Here is a 21770-nt window from a genome sequence, read left to right as displayed (position 1 = left end):
CCATGTAGCGAGGCGAACCGACAACCGGTGGAGAATTAGGGTAACAAAGTGGATACCAAGAGATGGGTCTATAGAAGAAGGGGAAGGCCAACAACACGATGGGGGGATGAAATAAAGAAATTCAAGGGTAAACTGTGGAGTCGAGCAGCACAGGAGCGCTCTGAAGAACAGAGCTAGTTTTATTGGCGAGGCTGTACACAGAACAGTGGTGAACCACGGAACCACTTATTATTCTATATGCAGAACAGTTTGTGCCTTTTGGTTATGCTAGCGGGCTATATAACTGCTGGCGCATGTATGACCTTGCGGGGTAGTTGGTGTGACACCGCCCCCCCCCCCCCCCTCTTCGAAGAGCATCGTCCCGGTGAAAGAAAAAAAAAAAGTCTAATGTACGAAGGCCATAAAGTTCGTATACAGTTCCGAGAAAGAACAGGAAGGGTACTTGCACCGTCTACTGGTGGGGTAAATTCTCTTGCACTCAGCGAACTTGCCTGGAACGTCTGCGGCCAAAAGAAGTTCAATGGCTAGCACAATTGGAGTCACCACCGTTACTCAACGCGAATAGTACGGCTTCATTCTAGCCACATGGACGACTTCCGGGACAGGCGAAAACGCCCGTGTGTTTGAGATTTCAGTGCGCGTTAAAGATCTCCAGGTGGTCAAAATTAATCCGGAGCCCTTCACTACTGCGCGCCTCGTCGCCTGCGTTGCGTCGGCGCGTTAAACCTCATAATCAATCAATCGACTTCCGGAAGAGCCCTTCGGCGAGGTGGGACAGTTCCTTCAAGGGAAACTTGGCAGGTAACATTACTCAGTCGACGCACCACTTTTTAAGGACCAAAGTAACGCCGTAAAATTTTTTTCGGATCACCCGCGTAGACGTACAGGACTCCAAACCCACACTCGGTCGCCATGCTGGTAGACCTCCTCTCTGTGGCGTTGGCTATGCCGGTATGCGTCGACCGACTGTTGGTGGGGTATTCCACATCGTGCAAGATGCCGAGCTGCTTCGGCACAGCGAACGAAAGAGGTCAGTGGGAGAGGAGGCCTTCGTCCTGCAGCGACCCTGAGGAGGAGGAGGAGTATGATGATGATGATGATGATGATGATGAACAATCATTATGATTCAGGCAATCATACCCTTCACAAAGTGTATAAGATACAAAGAGTGAAAAGATGGTTTGTAATGTTTTCTCACAAGTGTTCCTTTAGAATAAGTAAAAGCTGTTTCTGTTCTTTTTCCTTTTTGAAACCAAGCTGCGCATCGAATAACAAACACATTGTTAGCATAACAAAATTTTTGATAATGCGGGCGTAAATAGTTCCTAGGCCCGCTAGGGCTTTCAGAAAACACGATGATAAGCGACATAATTAGAGGATTTTGGTGATTTTGAAAAGTACTGCAAGCCTATAGCTTTGTTTATCTCACCTGAAAATATGCTTGATTGAATGGCCAATTTAAAAATATCAGTGATTACAGGAGCAATGAAGGGGAGAACATATTTGACTGGTTTTGTTTGGGTTTTGCCGGCATCGAATGCGTTGCTATTATTTAGCGGCACGTATGTCCTGTGTATTTCTAATTCCTCTGTGGAATACAGGAGTATACTTTTTTCCACAGTTGAAACTGCCCTAGTGGGCACGTAGATGCTGGCAAAATGGGTGTTGAAATGTTCAGCGGGTGCCACGCCGGACAGCTCACACAACTTGTAATTGGTTGTATTTGTATGTAAAAGGCCTTTTACTGCGAAGCAGTGTATGTCTAACCTCCTCTCCCCCCGCCTCGTTTTCCATCCGGCGAAGAGCTGCTTTACTTGGCGCCGCGACGGCTCCCCTCCTCGCCACCAACTCTCTCTTCACAACTGTTATTCCCTTCGCCACCACCGATGCATCTTTCACGAGCTGCGCAATCGGCTGATAGCGGCGGTAGCGCCGTTACGAGCCATTACCAAAGAAACTTGCGCTTGGAACACAGAGTTTCTTACAATATACGCTAGAGAGGAATCTGGCGCTAGTGTCTATGCGGCTCACATCAAGGCCGTCTGTGTCGTCATGGGCCTCCATTATATCATGCGCTCGCCTTAGTTTCATCATTGGCTTGGATTGAAACGTTTTAGTGACCGCAAATTTAAACAAAATGCCACAAAAACGCGAAGCATAGTGTGCAAATTATGTAAGTGGAAAATAAAAACGGCTGTTTAAAACTAAGGAAAAAGAAAGTAAAGCGTATTTTTGCCGGAACGGTTGTGCCCGCTATTGCGCAGGCCAAGGTTGTAGTTGCGAACAATTTTAATATTTGGGGGGAAACTGATTAGAGCATCTGATTTTATTAATTTTACCATTATTTCAAATAATAAGTTGGTTGCGAGTTGAGCGTCCATCGTGGCTGTGGAAGGCACCATGTGAATTCATGTTCCTTGGTGGCGCCGGGCACCTACCGGTAAAATAGGTACAAGCGACTCCCCGGCCTGGCGCTCGGCCCTTGTGTGGGACTACAACGCTTGGGAAGTTCACCCGGCTTGCACGGGAAATCGCCCCTATGGAATGGGGCGGCTGCAAAATCGCAGGAACTTTTTTTTTTTTTGTATGTAAAGTTTTTTGAGCGGGCCTATGAAAACGTTGCCTTCGTGGTGAATCGGTGCACCGACAAAGAAAACGTGGCGTTACAGTCGTGGACGATGACAAGATAGGACGCATACAAGCGCCCGTATCTGTCGTATCAATTGTCTTCGTCGAAGTACGTTTTGTTTCGTCTTTTCGTCGGCTACAAATTTCGCGGCGGCATATTACCCGCTCAGTCATACGTCCTTCGACTGCGGCATGAGCAACGTCAGGTGCGATCTTTCACCGAACACGGCTACCACAGAACAGGAAGGATTTCGGCTTCCTCATATATCGTGGACGTGTTAAGGCATAGTGAAGAAAGCAAATACCAAGAACCGCTTTAAAATCCAATTGTAATGCCAAGCCCAAGCCAAAAACGGGGGTCTTCCCATGAACCCCCACGACGACATGGATTACCAGGCTCAGTTTCCTCTCTATAGTATACTTACTAAGAAACTCTATGGCTCGGAACGCCGGCGCGAGCCCATAGGCGATGAGGCGCGCCGTAGTGGAGGGCTCCGGATTAATTTTGACCACCTGAGGATATTTAACGTGCGGCGAAATCTCGTACACACGGGTGTTTTTGCTTTTCGCCTCCATCAGAAAAGCGGCCGCCGTGGCCGGGAAGCAAGACCATAGTTTATTCTTCATCTTGAAATGCTTTCCGCGCGACGTTGCCGCCCGTGTATTTCCCGCCTGAGCACGCGCCCATTACCGGTTGCCGGCTTATGCGTTGATGGGTTGGGGGTGGAAGGAAAAGGCGTGCACGCACAGCTATAGGCTTCATGCCGCTACCGATGACATGCCCGTTGTGCCGCCGGTGGGATATTTAAACACTGAAGTATCACGGCACAGTGCTACCTGTCAGCTGTCCTTCATGGTCGAACGATTTGGGTTTGGGTTTGGGTTGGTGTGTTACATAGCCAGTAAGATGCCTACGACACGGGAGGAAAACGTACAGTCGCATGTTTGCATAGGCGGAAAGTTCTCATTTTCCCAAGGGAGGGGGGACATCATTTCTAGGACATCATTAATCAGTTTCACTTATCAGTTTTTTTTCATCAGACATCATTTTCATCAGACATCATTTATCAGTTCTAGGACATCATTTATCAGTTTCCAAAGAGCGTCAGGGCGTTTTCGCTTGATACTGCGAAGAAACTTGTACTTTTTTTTCTTTTCGATTGTTGAAGTTTAAAAGAAATTTGTTGCTGCATATATTTTTTTTTTCAAACTCAGAGATTAACTTCGAGCAGACCACATCTGGTATGTAAAGCAAAAAGCACCCGTCGTACTTACATTCAAGATTCTCAAGTGCAGCCTGTTACGTATTGTACACTTAACGGCTCGTTTTGAAGGTGCCAACTTCTAAGCGCCCGGTTCAGAGAGAATGCGGCTTCCGGCATCACCTGAATATGGTCCGAAAAATGGCGGACTGCAGCGCGAAATTAAGAGAATGGCCCTGGGATTCGAAGCAGGGTCCTACAGAATGTGAGGCCAACACGCACCCCTTGCACCGAGCATTGGCCCTAGAAAAGAAGAGGTGGGCCTAGTGAATGCGTTGTGCCATTCGACTTAGAAACGCGTGCTAGATACGTGTGCTGCTGAGGCAGTAATTGGCGCGTGCTACACACAGAAGTAGCAAAGCACGCGAATAGTGAAAGTGTTGGCGTTGCAAGGGCGAAGAAAAAGGAGACGGAAGAGAAGTAAGGAAGAACTGTATTGTACCAGCGAGGATGGGGTCAAGGGGCATAAGAAGTGGCAACCCTCTTGCCTCAGGCGGCGGCCAGGAAGGAGTCCTTGACCCTGGCGGCGCCCGCCTTCGGCCGTCCGGACCAGCCGAACTTTTTCCCTCCCGAGGCCATATTATGTGCACGGAGGTTTACCCGGCGCTGATCAGGGCCATTGGCCAAGCCTTCCAGTGGTATTGACAGCACACCGAAGAAGAAAACCACGCGAGGGGAAAGACAGAGGAGGACACAATCACACCCTCATCGGACCACACGTGGCCTAACTGTCCGGGCGATTACTGTCGCGAAATTCGTATCCCCGCTTGGCTGTTTCTCGCCGCTCGCCGTTTTTGGGGCACGAAAAGGCGTACAGCGTAGCAAAAGAGTGTTTTCGCCTCCATTGCCGCACACGGGCCGGACGGCCATGTGTTTCGGAGAGAGCGGCAGGCGAGAGTGCCGGGGCCAACGGAAGCCTACACCCGCCGGATTCTCGGAAGACGTGCGGCCCGAAAGACTTGTGTGCGGTGCAGCGCGGGGTTTGCGGGGAGAATGGAGTGGGAACTGGCGGTGGCCGGACGAGCGGCCGGGACACGGCATCGGCCCTTGAGGGTTGTGCTGGGGCTACTGAGCGATGACGGCGGTGAACTCCGGGCCCCCGAAGATCGTTTCAAGGGGGTGAAAGTGCGCGGCCGAAGTCCGCCCAAATTGCGTCGCTAATGAGCGGCGCCCCCCACAAACGGCCGGCACAGCCTCACGCGTCACCCCTGCGAGACCATCAGCCGGACCTCAGCTAAGCCGTTCTCGCCTCCTCCACTCTACTTCGGACTCCTTCTAATCGTCTTCTCTCTCGTACTTCTCTAAGTGGACTGCACGGGCTTCTCTATCCGCCTCCTTCAATGCACCATGCCGTATGTGTTCCTCGCGGGCCTTTGTTAGCAGTTGGGGGAAGCCTCCAACCCCCCTGTTGTACACTTTACTATCCCCTTCATCTACTGTCGCCTCCTTGGGCTCGTAACGGCGAGTCCCGTTTCTTTCGTTGTCTTCAATGTACTCTGTGTCGGTCTCTTGTCAGCTTTCACCCCAACGGGGTGTAAACTGCAGTGCCTTGCTTTGTCTGTATTGCTCTCTGTGCCGCTCTGTTCTGCGTTTCCTTCGCGTGTTAAGAAAGTAAATGGGCTTTGTTTAAAAAGCCACCCTGTGCCCCGACTGGTGCACCCTCACGACAGTGGCTGATCAGGCGTGCACCTATCGCCGGCTGGTAGGTCCGAACTACAGACCACCTCTAAATTCCCGACAATTACCTCAATCTGGCACCCGTAATCAGACTCCGGAAACGCAAGAAACTGAAACAACTACGCCTCGAGGCTCTCACAGCTGCACACCACCTCAGCGCCTTCCCCACTCAAACCCGACCACAATAAAGCTTCCTGCACAAGTTCTTCACTAGCAGCTGTACTGCGCCTGAGACGATAAGGAACTGGTATTGTTCACAAAACGCCCCCGGATGCCCCTTCTGTCACCACCCCATCATAGCCGATCTCAACCACACATTCACTTATCACCACTACACCACAGCTTACATTAACCATACATCACTGTCACGCGACACCGTCTGCGACATTACCATTTATGCCACCTAAAGCGGCCTTAAGTCGTGTGCCAGCCCCTTCAAGGCGACCCCCGTGTAGACAGAACCCCCCTTTCCATCCTCCCACCTCTTTCCTCGCGGGCGACCACAGGCCTTCCTTTCCATTAAAGCTCGCAGCAACAACTCACACCTGGTGGCCTACATGAGTAATTAGAGTATGTGGGATATCTGAGGGGGTCCTCGGGGCGACTTAGCCAGTCCTGGCGTAAGCCACCACGCTAGCTCCCGGCGTGTCAACCACGCGAGCTCCCATGGCTACGGCAGCCCAGCGAGGTTCGCCGATACGAGAACACAGTAGACAGTAGTGCCGAAGCACAGCCGTTTATTTGGGGAATCCCAAAGCATGCGAGCACAAGGCTCGACGGCGTTCACAAATCACGCCGTCCGGGTCGTGACCGCGAACGGGAGGCAGGCACTCACGGCGCGCGACAAACAAAGCTCCCACCTGAGACACAAGTATCCATCACCGCCGCGTTCCGCCGATCTCGCCCCGACCGGGTCTCCGACGAGACTCCCCTTTCTCCCGTGCGCGCACGCTCGCGCCGTCCGCGCCCGCGCGCCTATCCCCGCACACATCGGTGGCGCCATCTCTCGGGGGACGCCGACGAACCAGCGGAGCGCCGGACCGGTTCCAGCGCACAAGCGTCTCTCCCGAAGCGCGCGCTGGCTCGGGATCGCAGGCCGCGGTTCTCCACGATTCCCACAAGTATGAGGATCGTAAACGCACAAAGCATGTGTACCTTAATAGAGGAACACATGCTTCGAGGAACAACACTCTAGATCCTCTTGTGACATCATGCCCAGACGACATCACAAATGTTACTGCACACCTAGGCCTCAGTGATCACAACCTACTCCACATTTCTAAAGGTCACCTCTAGGAAAAAATCTCCCAAGAGACAATTAACTACAAAAGGGCTAATTTCGAAACAATAAATACGGAGCCTGCTAACTTTTTTTTTTGATTTTCAAAGCACGCACTTAACACACTGTGTCAACGCTAATTGGGAGCTTTACAAGACTACGCTGATTAACCTTAAGAATAGATACACACGCTCATTACCCACAGATTCCAACAACCAATGGTATAACGAACGCCTAAAATGCCTGCTTAACAGAAAGAAATATCTTTATAGGCCAGCCAAATCTAATAGCAGACCTGAAATATGGGATAAATACTACGCTTGTTCCAAGCAATACCTTAAAATGAAGTACTGCTGCCAAACGCCATTTTTTTTCCACAGACCTGCTCTAATGCTAATCCTAACAAATTTTGGCGTACCTTGTGCTCAAAATCAAAGCCCCTTTGTGAAGAGAAAGATGATTAAAACGCGAAGCTTCTTCCCGTGCAACCCGAGTCGGAGTCAAAGTCCAAAATCTAATCTGCCTCGACCGTGTCGGAATGGCGAAATCTGATAGACGTCGGCTTCATAACGCGAGGGGCCCAGGATCGATTTCAACCACGGGAAGCGTTTCCTTTTTTTTTTTTTTCTTGAGGTGCTTGATGTGCCTTTGTAGAAGCCCGTTGCGTAAGTTGGTTTTCCTGCTGTGCTTTCTGGGCGTAACGGTTTGGATTTTGTACTTTAACTTCGGACTTCGAAGACATTGGCTTTCGACCAGACAAGGCTTCGCGTTTCACCCATCGTTCACTTCACCCACGATCATCATCATCGCCAAATAAGGTTGGCTTTCCTTCAGTACGTTTTAGGGCAACGTCGCCATCAGTGAGGTACAGAAAGCGTCGCTTTAAAATCTCGACCCAGCGAAATGGAACTAGTCAATTCAAATGGCAATGTAGATCCCGACCAACGTACTTCGACATTCAATAACTATTTCGCATCGGATTTCTCGGGCCATCATACTATTACCGCTCCATATTTATCCCCACTTAGTAAAAATCTTTTTAACAGTGTAGCTGTTTGAGCTTAACCTTCGTCCGTTGGCGTTAGCAAAAGAAATGCAAAAAAAAATTCCCCCGCATTTCCCCGAGGGGGAGAATGTGAAAGTGCGAATGCACGGTTGTCGGCCCGCGTGCGGCGCTTGCGCTCGGCCCCCGCAGCCCACCGCCTCGCCGCCTTCTCTTCCATCTCTTCCATCGGGTTTGTAGTATCACGTGTACACCATGGTTATCAAGCCGCTATAACGCCGCTGAGTCGCCAACGCACGCCGCTGACGACGTAGTTTGAATGCGTTAAAGATATAAGGCGCGTTACTGACAATATCAGCGTCGCGTCCGTAGCTTATTCGGTAGAGCGTCGGGCTGCGGCCCGCAAAGTCCTCGGATCGAAACCTGGCGCCGGACGCTGTTTCTTCTTTAAAGAGCGCTGCGGACGCCGCCGACGCCGCCGACGCCGGCGGTGGATGGCTTGGGGTCGCTTATAAAGTGTATTCACACTTAAAAAAATTCACCCCACCTCCCCGAAGGGAATCGTGAGGAAATGCGGGTGCATTTCTTTTGCGCGAGAGTGCGCGGAATTTATAATTAATGAGGAGACGGTGATTTGTAGCGTAACCATTTATTTAACACCTGTTTGTGTTGTCCTTGTACTTGACGGCCACGATCACTGCCTTGTGGTCGGTAAAGTGCACAGTACTCAAAGGGTCGTTGAGAAGCATGCGGGCGTGGGAGAGTGGGGCGAGCGTCGAGAGGAGAAGCACGGAAGCACCGCGCCTACCCTCGCCTACACTCTCCCACACACGCGGGAGCTCCGGCGAGCTCCCGCGATGCGAGCGCCCTCACACGCCCGAGCGCGCTCCTCCTCTCCACTCACTCGCCGCTGATCCGCCCGCACCACCTGCTCCGGTTGCTAGGGGAGAGGAGGAGCGCGCGCGTTCGCAGCTGTTGCTATGCGAGAGGGGGTGAGAGCGGAGAGATAACACCTCCGGGCGCGTGGACGCCGCACGGCGCCTGACATGGCTCGACTAAGAAATGCATTCGCATTTAAAATGAGAAAAGCTTCTCTGGCGCGAGGCGCCCGACACGACCCTCGAGCGCGCTGGCACCGCTCGGCCTTTGAGAACACTCTGTCCGGCGTTCGGGGCGTGATCTCTCGCGTGCTCTTCTTCTCGCACATCCTTTCCCCTTTCCTTTTGCTCTAATAAACGTTTACTACTACTACTACTGCCCGTGAGCACGTGCCTCGCGGCGACCGCGGATCGTCCCCAGCTCGCGCAGTGGCTATAGAAAAAAAAATCATGCACACCTCCGTCTAACAACGACGATGGTTGAACGCGAAGCTTTCTCGTGATGAATTCTTTAGTTGCCCCCCTCCCCGTGCGAGTATGTGCTACTCTGGAGGTACGCACCAATTTTCTAGAACACCCACAGCAACTCTCGGGTGTGCACTCCGTAGGCCTAACGTTTGGGTTTGGGGTGTACGGCCGGAACGCCCGTGTGTTCGAGATTTCGGCGCGCGTCCCCGGGTGGTGAAAATTAATCCGGAGCCCTCCACTACGGCGCGCCTCATCGCCTGTGTAGCGTCGGCGCGTTAAACCTCATAATCAATCAGTGGGGTGTACGGCGAAAATCGGTACCTGCTGCTTGGCATTCGTTTCGCCCAAGCCGATATTGAGCACAATAAAGATGGAAAGAAAATGCCGAAATGATGCAAGCGGACAGACGCAGGCTTCATAACGCGAGGGGTCCAGGTTCGATTCCGGGCACGGGAGGCGCTTTTTTCCCTCACTTCATCCACGGTCATTCATAATCGTGGGTGAAGAAAGTTCGCTTTCCTGCAAGGCGTATTGGGGTACATAGGCGTCATGACGCCTATGTACGCCAATGAAAGCCAATGTAAGCTGCAGTGTTCACACAGCAGTGAGAACACTAAAGCTTCGCTTAAAAAAAAATTCCCCCGCATTTCCCCGAGGGGGAGAATGTGAAAGGGCGAATGCACGGTTGTCGGCCCGCTTGCGGCGCTTGCGCTCGGCCCCCGCAGCCCACCGCCTCGCCGCCTTCTCTTCCATCTCTTCCATCGGGTTTGTAGTATCACGTGTACACCACGCAGTTATCAAGCCGCTATAACGCCGCTGAGTCGCCAACGCACGCCGCTGACGACGTAGTTTGAATGCGTTAAAGATATAAGGCGCGTCAACACTGATATCACCGTCGCGTCCGTGGCTTGATCGGTAGAGCGTCGCGCTGCGGCCGCAAAGTCCGCGGATCGAAACCTGGCGCCGGATGCTGTTTCTTTATAGAGGAGCACTGCGGACGCCGACGCCGCCGCCGCCGACGCCGGCGGTGGATGGTTTGGGGTCGCCTATAAATTCGCACTTAAAATACTGGCGAAAAACCCGTGGCGCGATAAAATGCCGAGCGTGTCCGTGAGCGCGTGTCTCGCGGTGACCGCCGATCGGCCCCGGCTCGCGCAGTGGCTTTAGCAAAGAAGAAAAAAAAAATTCCCCCGCATTTCCCCGAGGGGGAGAATGTGAAAGTGCGAATGCACGGTTGTCGGCCCGCGTGCGGCGCTTGCGCTCGGCCCCCGCAGCCCACCGCCTCGCCGCCTTCTCTTCCATCTCTTCCATCGGGTTTGTAGTATCACGTGTACACCATGGTTATCAAGCCGCTATAACGCCGCTGAGTCGCCAACGCACGCCGCTGACGACGTAGTTTGAATGCGTTAAAGATATAAGGCGCGTTACTGACAATATCAGCGTCGCGTCCGTAGCTTATTCGGTAGAGCGTCGGGCTGCGGCCCGCAAAGTCCTCGGATCGAAACCTGGCGCCGGACGCTGTTTCTTCTTTAAAGAGCGCTGCGGACGCCGCCGACGCCGCCGACGCCGGCGGTGGATGGCTTGGGGTCGCTTATAAAGTGTATTCACACTTAAAAAAAAAACTGGTGAGAACTCCGAGCATCGCCTCGCGTTGCCTAGCAACCAAGAACGACACAGTTGGCGCAATGCCTGCTCTACGGAACCTCGACGCGACTCCTGAAACGCCGCACATGTGTCGTGCGCGTCGTATGCGTAGCGTCGTGCATGTGCCGCCGCTGCTCCCCAGCTGTCGTCAAGCGCTACGCTACCGCGCATATAATTCTTGGCATGAGGAACACGATGATATCGATGCATACGGCGATGAGTACTACTAGCACAGCGCAAAGCGACGACGGAGAATTAAATAAACAAGTTCAAACTTGTACAATTGCGTGGTGATGTGTTTTTCGGTGCTCACGTAGAAATAAATCCTGCAGCTTCGCTATGGTTCAAGCCTTGCGCGACTTAGTGCAAGCTTGGGCAGTTTCTTTTTTTTTTTTTCGGGGGCGTTTTAAGCCGCTAGTAAAAACGTAAGCAGTAAGAAAGCCTGCGGCCAAGCAATATATTAATTATTTGTGTTTTAAGCTCAGTCATTTTTATTTTAATTTTCACATTTTAAAATATCCAAGCAGCGTGTACGTAACGTGCGCAAAAAAAAAAAGGTTGAAGAAAGGAGGGGGAGGCAGCGCTGAGGAAATTTCGGGGGTTGCTCTGACAGCGAAACGCCCCTGCCTGCACCACTTGGTCTGGTTTTGCGCCAAGTTAAACTCGCCATAGAAATTGCTCTCCCCCACCAACGCCGCCCGTGTGCGTAAACGCTCACCGCGTGGACACTCCGAGAGAAAGTGTTAAACGGAAAATATTTCCATGGCGAAGTTTTGCCTCTCGACAGAGGGCACAGGTCTCGCCGGGGGAGAAAGGAGCATTGAAAAAAAAAGGCAGCGAAAGGGCAATGGAATATTAGGAATATGATAACAAGCGATTAAAAGGCAATGTACAGACTATATACATACACACGCAGGTTATATACAGACTATTTACATACACACGCACTCACACACACACGCACACAAAATGAATAAAGAAAACAGGGGGTGGATGGTGGGTGGGGTTTGGCCACCCACCATCCACCCGTGTTTCCTTTATTCCTTTTGACCCCCAACCTAGCTGCACTGTTGGACGCCCGCTCGTTCTTCCCACCCAGCCGTTACCTTGCCTCCTTCCCCCAAGGGCACCCTCCACTACGTCCCGCGCCCTTCGTATCACCCGTCTCCCCGTCCGCAGGCTTGACTTTCCCGGCTCATTCTTCTTCCCGCAGGCAGAGCAAAACGTTCGCGTTTCCGCAACACCACCTAGGTTTCCGCCGTGCGTGGTTAGGTAAGCGGCGGCACGCGCCGCCCGAGAGGGGGCTCGCAGAGGCGGCGGGGAGGAGACCCGTGACGTCAGCGAGAGAGAGCCAGCAGTGGGCCGAACCAGGAAGAGCGCGCGGGAACTGGGACAATGTCCCCCCGTGGCCCCCCACACCAGCGGTGGTGGGGCAGGCTATTTTGGTGGCGCCCCGCGAGGCTGACCGCTTGAGCTCGCTTTCTGGTCGCGCCGCCGCCGGGCCCGCGACCAAAATAGCCGGCTGCCGCAACCTGTTACCTCTGCGCGCGCGGTAATCAAGCGCCGCGCGGCTCGCTGCGCGCAGGCTGCTGCACCGAGGGGCGCACGTAACGCCGCCGCTTTTCCCGCGCTGGCGGCGACGCCAAGAAGCGCGTCGCTGCACGTGTCCTGTGCACACGTGGGACAGCGGCAACGTTCAGGGGAACTCCCGCTCCCGTAACGTTTACCACGCATGTACCGCGGCCACTCGCGACGCACGCTTGCAAACGTTACTTTCGTCGAACGGAGAACCGGGTAGGTACAGGATCTCCGCGCGGGCCATTGGTGAAACACGGACACAGCCTCCTCAAAACTACAATTAAAGGCATCCCTCCTTCCTCCCCCAAAAGTATGGTAACGGCTGCCGTTAGCTTATTAAAGAGTTTTACCATAGAGGCTAGCGTACGCTACGCTAGCAGCGGCGGCTACCAGGACACGACCGCGCATGCGCGTGCGCGCACGATGGAGGGGAGGTGGGGTCGCCCATCCCGGGAACGAATGCGCGCATACGCAGTCGAGTCCCGCAACCCGCCGCCGTTAGCATAGCGTACGCTAGCCTCTATGCTATACCTTTATGGCAGTACTAGCGGTAGCGGTAGCACCCGGCGACGCACGGGTGGGCCACTACTGTAACAGGTACAACACGTGTTGAGTTATTTCTTGCTTGTCAATTAGTTCACCGTGGAGTTGTGCACAATTAGGAACTCCCGTCTGCTGCCAGTACATGGGCTCATATATGGTTATGGGAAGCGACCTAATCCGCTCCGAAATGCTGATTCGCGCCATTAGTGTTGGTTAGGGCAAAACCGTAAAACTACTTAGAGATTTTTACGGGCTGTGTACATCAGCAAAAAGCTCTTCGATATCTGAACATGTGAGCGAGATAATTACGAATTTGGCAGCGAGATAATTACGAAAAAAATTCCCCGCATTTCCCCGAGGGGAAGAATGTGAAAGTGCGAATGCACGAGTTGAATTTGCGCGGTTCGGTGATGTTCGCGAAAGAGAGATCACACACACACACACAACTACAAAGAAAGAAAGATGCATTTATTCACAGACACCTATTTGTGTTGTCGTTGTACTTGATTGCTAGAGCGGATCTCAGATTTGAAATTTCGTGTCAGTACTCCTTTAAGCGGGTGCATTAGCCCTTCTCTCGCCCGATTCCTGGCCAATCCCCCACGTGGGTATGTGCCATGTCAGCAGGAACAACAACAAGAATGAGCCATGGGGACGCGGCCAGGCAGCGCGCGCCCATCTCTCCCCGTTGCTAGGGAAGACGAGGAGCGCGCGCACCCGCAGCTGTTGCTATGCGGACTACGGCGGCGGACGATTCAGGCTCGCTTAAGAAGTGCATTCGCACTTAAAACACATTTTTCCATTTTCTTCTGTTGGGGGCATAACTTCCGACAATCTTGCCTTAGTGAGCCCCTACGCCATAAGAGAAATATAGTAGACTCGCGGTAATTCAAACTCGAAGGGACCTCAGGATTTTGTTTGAATTTTCAGAAGTTTGAATTATCAGAAATTATCATAAACATGACACGGGGCAACATAACAACTTGTAATACACCTTGCAAAAAAATCACGAAAACTCACACCATCTACATGGAGTAGCACGAAGACGACATGGCCTTGAAGAACACGACACCACGATACTCATCCAAGCACTTCTGACAAGGCGCATCATGTACAGCGCACCATACCTACGCCTGAAGACTGCAGAAAATTGGGCCTTCACAAGACATGGCAAGAATTAACTTATCGAAGCCCACAAAGCCACTCAACTACGTCGCTTCACCCTCACACCGACTGGCCGGAACCTACTCTCTACACTCGGCTATTCAGCTCGGGCACGCCGTGGCCAAAGGGAACAAATCCCTCTCCAAGTCCGTCAGAAATTGCGCATTGCCCCCATACCACGCAAGAATAGAGAGTTTATCAGTCCGTCTGTTCCGTCGTTTACGTAGTTACCGTGATTACCGGGACCCGACTGCGCCTGCGCGCGCGGAAGGGCGAGGAGGCGCACCCCACCGTGACGTGACGGATGCACGAACATGGCGAGGGCCTGCCTGCGGAACAAATCCCCCTACCGCGTCGAATGCGAAAGTGCCCAGACGGGTCCCGGTCAACACGGTAACCACGTACAACACGGAACGTATGGACTACTATGTACAACGCTTTCAACCAACCTTCGCGTTCTACCAACGACGGCGATGGTTGAACCCGAAACTTTCTCGTAAGGGATTCCCCTGTTGAGACGCAAACCTAAAGCAGGCTTCACCTGTGAAAGAATATATTTGAGGCAGAGTACGCTTTACAGGTGAAAGTGGGCTTTCCTGCACTGGGTTTTGAGGTGGACCCCAGACGCCATCAGTGAGACTTAAAAAGCTTCGTTTTAAGCTTCGAGCGTGTTGGAATGGCGCATCGGATAAACGTACGTCGGCTCCATAAAGCGAAGGACCCAGGTTCGATTCCGACCACAGGAATAGTTTTGAAAGCAAAGCTTTACTAATCTTGTCCAGCGGTTTCGCCGTTGTCCGCAATTTTACCTTCCCTTTACCGCAGCTGCGCCACATCCATTGCAGCGCATCACGTGACGCGCCGTGCCCGCTTTCAGTGCTCCGCACAAGACGCCGTTTTCACTAAGTTCTGCTCAAGCGAGCGGCGACGGCTGCGGTCGGAGCGGCCGCCCAGCTGATAGGCAACAGACTGCCCCCGCTGCCTCCCTTCCCCGCAGCTGCTGGCACACGCATGCGCCATTGGGTCGTCTCGGGCTACGTGACTCGTCTTGCGCCCGGCGAAGAGGAACGCCGCGTTCGCCATGAATGAAATCGAGACCGGGAACCCTTCTGTGAGAGTTGCACGGGACCGAACGGCTCTGAGCCGTAATCGGCAAGCGGCGTCTGACCACCCGGCGGATACTGCTCGGCGAGCTGTTTCACTGCAGAGGAAGCGGAATGCTAAACAGGCAAAGCTAGCGTAGCAGACTGAGGAAAAGCGAGCCGTTCGACGCCGCGTTCGCCATGAATGAAATCGAGACCGGGAACCCTTCTGTGAGAGTTGCACGGGACCGAACGGCTCTGAGCCGTAATCGGCAAGCGGCGTCTGACCACCCGGCGGATACTGCTCGGCGAGCTGTTTCACTGCAGAGGAAGCGGAATGCTAAACGGGCAAAGCTAGCGTAGCAGACTGAGGAAAAGCGAGCCGTTCGACGCCGCGTTCGCCATGAATGAAATCGAGACCGGGAACCCTTCTGTGAGAGTTGCACGGGACCGAACGGCTCTGAGCCGTAATCGGCAAGCGGCGTCTGACCACCCGGCGGATACTGCTCGGCGAGCTGTTTCACTGCAGAGGAAGCGGAATGCTAAACGGGCAAAGCTAGCGTAGCAGACTGAGGAAAAGCGAGCCGTTCGACGCCGCGTTCGCCATGAATGAAATCGAGACCGGGAACCCTTCTGTGAGAGTTGCACGGGACCGAACGGCTCTGAGCCGTAATCGGCAAGCGGCGTCTGACCACCCGGCGGATACTGCTCGGCGAGCTGTTTCACTGCAGAGGAAGCGGAATGCTAAACGGGCAAAGCTAGCGTAGCAGACTGAGGAAAAGCGAGCCGTTCGACGCCGCGTTCGCCATGAATGAAAGCGAGACCGTGCCCTCTGCGAGCGTTGCACGGGACCGAACGGCTTTGAGCCGTGCTCGAGAAGCGGCGCCTGACGACCCGGCATGTGCCTAACGATGCGTGTCTACGCAAGCCTAATCATAGTCATGTCTAGCTAATGACCTAGGCACAGCCGTCATACCTGGATTAACGATGAGTGTATACCAAGGTATAATAATTAAGTGAAGCCAACACCTAACCTGGCTAAATCAAGCTTCTCTTTGCATTGCAGGGTTAGCTGAGCTAAGCCGCAGCCATTTCTTTCACTTCACCCACGATAACCATCATAGCGCGAGAAAGTTGGCTTTCCTGCAGTGGGTTTCGAGAAGAATACAGACGCCACCAATGAGACATAGAAAGCTTCGCTTTAATCTGCGCCCAGAGTACGACACAGCCCGCCGTCAAGCCAGAACTCGCAGTCATTCGATTGCCTTCGCCCAACAGAACACCGCTCGACACGTATACGCCACAGCGGAAGAAGTTGTCATCGCCAGTGCTTTACAAACCACAGACAGAAGCATATGATCCTCACAAATTCCCAATCAGCCTGCCGAAACTACCTCACCGGCCGTATCTCTCATCAAGGCCTGAAAATTTTACGCCACAATCTCCATCTGCCCCTCGCCCAGATGGAATCCGAAGGCAGCGAAGCGCTCATGTCGGCGAACGCGCTTGCTGTTTGCAATACATGTTACCCAGTCAATTGTCCGTTTCGTCGGGGAAGCTCGCGCGGCGTGGATTTTACCCATTTAGAGCCCAGAGCGTTGAAAATGTGCGCCGGCGAAGGGGTAGAGAAGATGGGCCCCCTTGAAAACCGAGAAGAGGTATAAATGGGGAAACGCCAGGTCGTGTCGAGCGAAGAATACACTCTTAATAAAAAAGGTCGTACAAAGGTAGTAACGGCCGTATTTACTAACTCCTTACGAACCTTACTACCCCGCGGTTTTGTACGTAGGCTCTGGCACTAACAACTGCATGGTTAGTAAATTAACTGAGTGTAGGAAGTGGTAGCACTAGATTAAGGTCGTGCTTATGACTAGGTTGTGCATGGCCAGTTATAATAAACGCATGTAGCTCAGAAAAGTGCTATCGCTGGGACTTTACAAGTGGGGGTAGTGGTGCTTACTGCCTGCTTAGGTTAGTAATTCTGACAAGTGCTACATTTACTACCTCCAGTTACTAAGTACCTAGTGTATACTGGGACAAGTAACCTGTTAGTATTCCATTAGTGAATGCTCCGACCTTTTTTTTTAAGAGTGTAGCCGAAACTAGGAAGGAGCTTGTCGATTCGTTACACTTAGTGTCACTAGTCCGAGTCTGTCACCTCAACGGCGGGGATGTGTCATTGAACGGACGACCTGCTCGTAGCCCTTACGGGTTGTTCATACGACCACGGAAACTCGATCTCCCCTCTTTTTGTGCGGCCTGTCGATTCGTCCTGCGAACAAAAGAACGCGCGTGGAAGGAAAAGTTGGCTCATTGGCCACGGTGGGAGATGGGGGCGCTGCTCTTTGGCGAAGAAATAGAGAGAGAGAATAAAATATTTTTATTTATCCAGCAGAGGCTGATGTGTGGGCCTCGCCCCGTAGAAGGCGTCCCTAGTCCGGGATGCCTTGACTTCGTCTGGCCGTCCGTGCTCGGGTCACCAGCTTAAGCTGGGTATCCGTGTCAGGGCTGGCCAGGGAAGCCCTCCGCTGCTCGAAGGTGGGGTTGGAAGGAGGGGGGGGGGGGGGGGGGGGGGGCAAGTCTGGAGTTTGTTGGCACTCCCATGTGATGTGGTAGAGGGTGCCAGGCTGGGGACAGTAAGCGCAGAGGGAAGGTTGTTGGGTGGGGAAGATGAGGGAGGCGGGTGGGATGTGGGTAGGTATTTGTCTGGAGACGCCGCCAAGTTGTAGCTTCCTCTCTGGAGAGGCGCCAGTGTCGTGGTGGGAGGCTGCGGCGAGTTTGCTTGTAATTGGAGAGAATCTCCGTGTAGCCGCTCAGTGGGTGGGGCTTATCTTGAGGGGGTAGACATTGGCCACCGTCGGCAATGGCTCGGTGTATCAAATCGCGAGCCGCGGCATGAGCCGCTTAATTGCCAGGGATGGCAGCGTGTTCAGGACCCCAGACGATGCAGATATCAGGGGTTGTCGAGCAGTTTTGGAGGATGAGTAGGGCTGATAATGAAATGCGGCCAACCTGGTAGTTTCGGCAGGCTGCCTGCGAATCGGTGAGGATAGTAACTGGTTCAGGGCGGGAAGTGGCGGCCAGGGCAATGGCTATTTCTTCAGTGACATCGATTGAGGTTGCGTTAGTAGTAGCGGCACTGATGCATTGGCCAGTATGTGTAACTACACAGGCTACGTGGCCGGCTCGCGCAAGGTAGGGGGTAGAATCGGTGTACTGCAGGGCGCTGGGGTCGTTCCCGTATCGCGCAGTAAAGGCTCGAGCCCGAGAAGCCCGGCGGCCAATGTGATAGTTGGCGTGCATATTAGGTCAAGGCACGGAGTGTATATATAGGATTAATAAATACATATTACAACAACAACATATTTCGAGGGATTGGGGCCACTCGGATGCAATCTCGCAGGGCTAGAGGGATGCGTTTTTGTTGTTCCCTCGGGGGTATTGGGCGGTGTCCTAATGCTTTAAGGACTGGACGCCCTGTGGGAGTCAATTGCAGGAATAGAGGAAAGAGAGGAAAGCGAAGCGCGGCAATAATGAAGGATAGAGCTATGAGAGGCTACAACAAGTATGGGGTAGTGAGATGAATGTGGAAAAGAGTAATGGTTCCGGGCCTCACATTTGCAAATGCCGTACTCTGCTTAAGATCAGACGCTCTATCATGCCTTGAAGTGAACCAGATAACGGTAGGCCGTTTGGCCTGAGGAGCGCATAGTAAAACAACTAACGAAGCAGGGCAGGGAGATATGGGCCGGGCGTTGTTTGAAGTCCGAGAAGATCAGAGTAAAATGTGTTTTAAGGGAAGGTTGAGAGCAATGAATCAACGTAGGTGGGCAGCTAAAGTTTTTAGGTACTACCTATACATGAAAAGCGTGGACACGGAGTGGCTAAGGAAGACTAGAAGGCGAACGTGAAATACGGAAACAACAGTGGAGAATCAGAAAGCCAAGGAAACCAAGAAAGAAGTAAGGCAGATAGAAACGAATAAATAGAAAGAGAAAACTCATGGAATCAAAAACGTTGTTAGAGATGCAGGGCAGAGAAATTGGACACCAGAAAGGAAAATTTCAACGATAATTCCAAAAGCAGTGCTTTGCTTTTTGAAGCTAGAGCAGGTTGCTTGAGAACTAAGAGCATTGTGGGGAAGTATACAAAAAGTGATTAGGTATGCGTGGTCTGCGGAAAAGAAACAAAAACTATGCGGCACATAGTGTTGGAATGGGATTGTATCCATCCAAATCTACATAAGGGAAATATTCGGCTTCCAGAAGCCCTAGGATTTAAGGGCAGCACAGCGGGCGTTAACTTCAAGACTATATAGGCGACTAAAAATCCCGGGCAATCTCCACTAACGTGAAACATAAGAAGGGGCGAAGCATGCAGTGTGCGCCGGTGTTCCCCACAGCAAAACGCTGCTAATGGGCCTGTCCTGCGTCGCCATTGCCCTTTCCTGCGTCGGCGTTGTCTCTCGCGGGCGAGCGCGCATTCTCTACTTGCGAGCTGCAGTTCAGCGTCCATCGCAGAAAAAAGCGTTTCTGAGGCTTGAGCCAACGGACGCCGTTGCCTCCCTCCTTCCATACGGCGCGCGCTGAATGGGCGCCGCAGAAGCGCCGGTGGGAGGAGCAACTGCGCGCTTGCTGAGGCGGTGGCGCCCTCTCTTGCGTTGAACTGCATTTAAGCAACTAAATGAGCGACAGATTGGCAGTAAGTTGTCTTCGCGTCACACGCCGCAGCATGCTAAGAAGTATCTTTACAGGTGAAAACCTGGCGTTTGAAACCAATTCTGAGACGGTATTTAAAAATTGCTATTAGGGGCTCGGGCTGTCGGCGTCGCATGTCGTCGTAGTATTATGTAGTCACCGGGACACTCGGGACACTAAAACACCGGGACACTCGTTTTCCAACGCCTCGCGCAAGAACGCTTCGTGCTTCAAAGACACGAGACTAACAGCAAAGCTGTATACTTCTACCCCCAAACGGTTTCATTTCCTTGAGCAAAAACGCCAAGGCGCCAAGAATACACTTATAAACCGCATGCTTCGCCCCTCCCCGGGTTTCACGTTAGTGGAGATGGCCCGGGATTTCAATGTAATTAAATGCTGATTATTCTTGTAGTTTAAATTAGTTTAAATCATTTTAGTTTATTTTGAACCGGTTTTATCCATTATAGACTTGTTTTTAGACTATCGTTTGAGAACTTGATTTACCGTGACTTCAGGAGACGACGACATCCCGAGCTCCTAAGAAAATTAGAACGTTGATGTACGAAAAACAGAGAGAAATATTGCCTAGGACAGCTACCACCTGTAACAGAAAAATGTATTTTGAGTATTTTGAGCCTGCCTTAATAGCATTGCTACAATTAAACGAAGTGTATAAGACAGATATGGTATAGTTTATTTGGTAAAATGATACGTCATTACTCCGTTACAAAGGGGATACCGTTATCAATCAATCAATCAATCAATCAATCAATCATCGAAAGCGCCTTGCACCTGCTTGCACCGCCTCGTGTGAATGCGTATCCTCGCCCAGCGATGACGTCATCACGCGCGCCGGCACCCGCTTTACTGTAGCCGCCTCGCCACGTTTGGACGAGACTCGTGTCGCCACCTGTCGGAGGCGTGATACGACCAAGGAGGTTGATACAACTGATACAAGCACGGCTTTGGAAACGTCACGGGGTGGCTTGCTCTATCTCCTGTTGCGACGAGTGGCGCAGTTTTGACGGTGAAAAGAGAATTAATATCAAAATGAAAGAATCAAAATGGCCGAGAAGCGATAGCGTTAGTAAACTTCTTAATTACCTAGTGTCCCACACGCCGGACCACACTAGCCGAGCGGCGGCCACTGAACGAGTTCAGAAATTTTGAGTAAATGGTTGATTGATTGATTGTCGGGTTTAACGCACCGACGCAGCAGGCGATGAGGCGCGCCTTAGTGGAGGGCTCCGCATTAACTTTGCCCACCTGGGAATCTTTAGCTTGCGCCGAAATCTCGTACACGCGGGCGTATTTTCTGTTCGCCTCCATAAGGCAAGCAGCCGCCGCGGCCGGGAATCGAACCCGCGTCCTCGTGCTCAGAAGCACAACGCCTTCAACTGAGCCACCGCGGTGGGTGAGCTTGAAAGGCTTTCCGGGCGACATTTTTGCCGGTTTATTTCGCACCTAAGCACGCGCCCATCACTGGTTGCTGATTTATGAGCTGGCACCAGAGAAGACAGAATTTCTCCTAGTCCACGGTCAGCACCGACCGCCCGCCAACATGCATCATACTATCTACATCGGCGACACACCCATTGCCTCACACTGTGGCCATATCCGTCTACTAGGTGTTCCCCTCGCTAGCCACAACAGTGCTCGGCAATGGATAACGCAGCTGCGCAAAAATTGGAAACCGATGCTGCGCCTAATCTCTCGCCTTTCCAACAAATTTGGTGGCGCCAACCAATCGGCGTGTCTCACACTCTCAAGGGCAGTAGCCGTCGGTCGTCTGACTTATGGCGCCCCGGCTTATGACCTCTCTTCGGCGCACAAGAAGCACTTAGCGGTGCTTTACCGGGCCATG

At 52.5% G+C, this 21770-nt stretch overlaps 1 protein-coding gene across 2 annotated transcripts in view; it reads left to right on the top strand.

Moving 5' to 3' along the window:
- Positions 1 to 21770, top strand: part of LOC144174273 (uncharacterized) — a 299423-nt gene that overhangs the window by 42204 nt on the left and 235449 nt on the right. The gene's annotated exons all lie outside the window — the stretch shown is intronic.

The sequence above is a fragment of the Haemaphysalis longicornis genome, unplaced genomic scaffold (genome assembly GCF_048455015.1).
Source record: "Haemaphysalis longicornis isolate Haplotype H1 unplaced genomic scaffold, Haemaphysalis longicornis Haplotype H1 scaffold_3, whole genome shotgun sequence".
Lineage (NCBI taxonomy): Eukaryota > Metazoa > Arthropoda > Arachnida > Ixodida > Ixodidae > Haemaphysalis > Haemaphysalis longicornis.
This window is presented reverse-complemented; position numbering and strand designations above follow the sequence as displayed.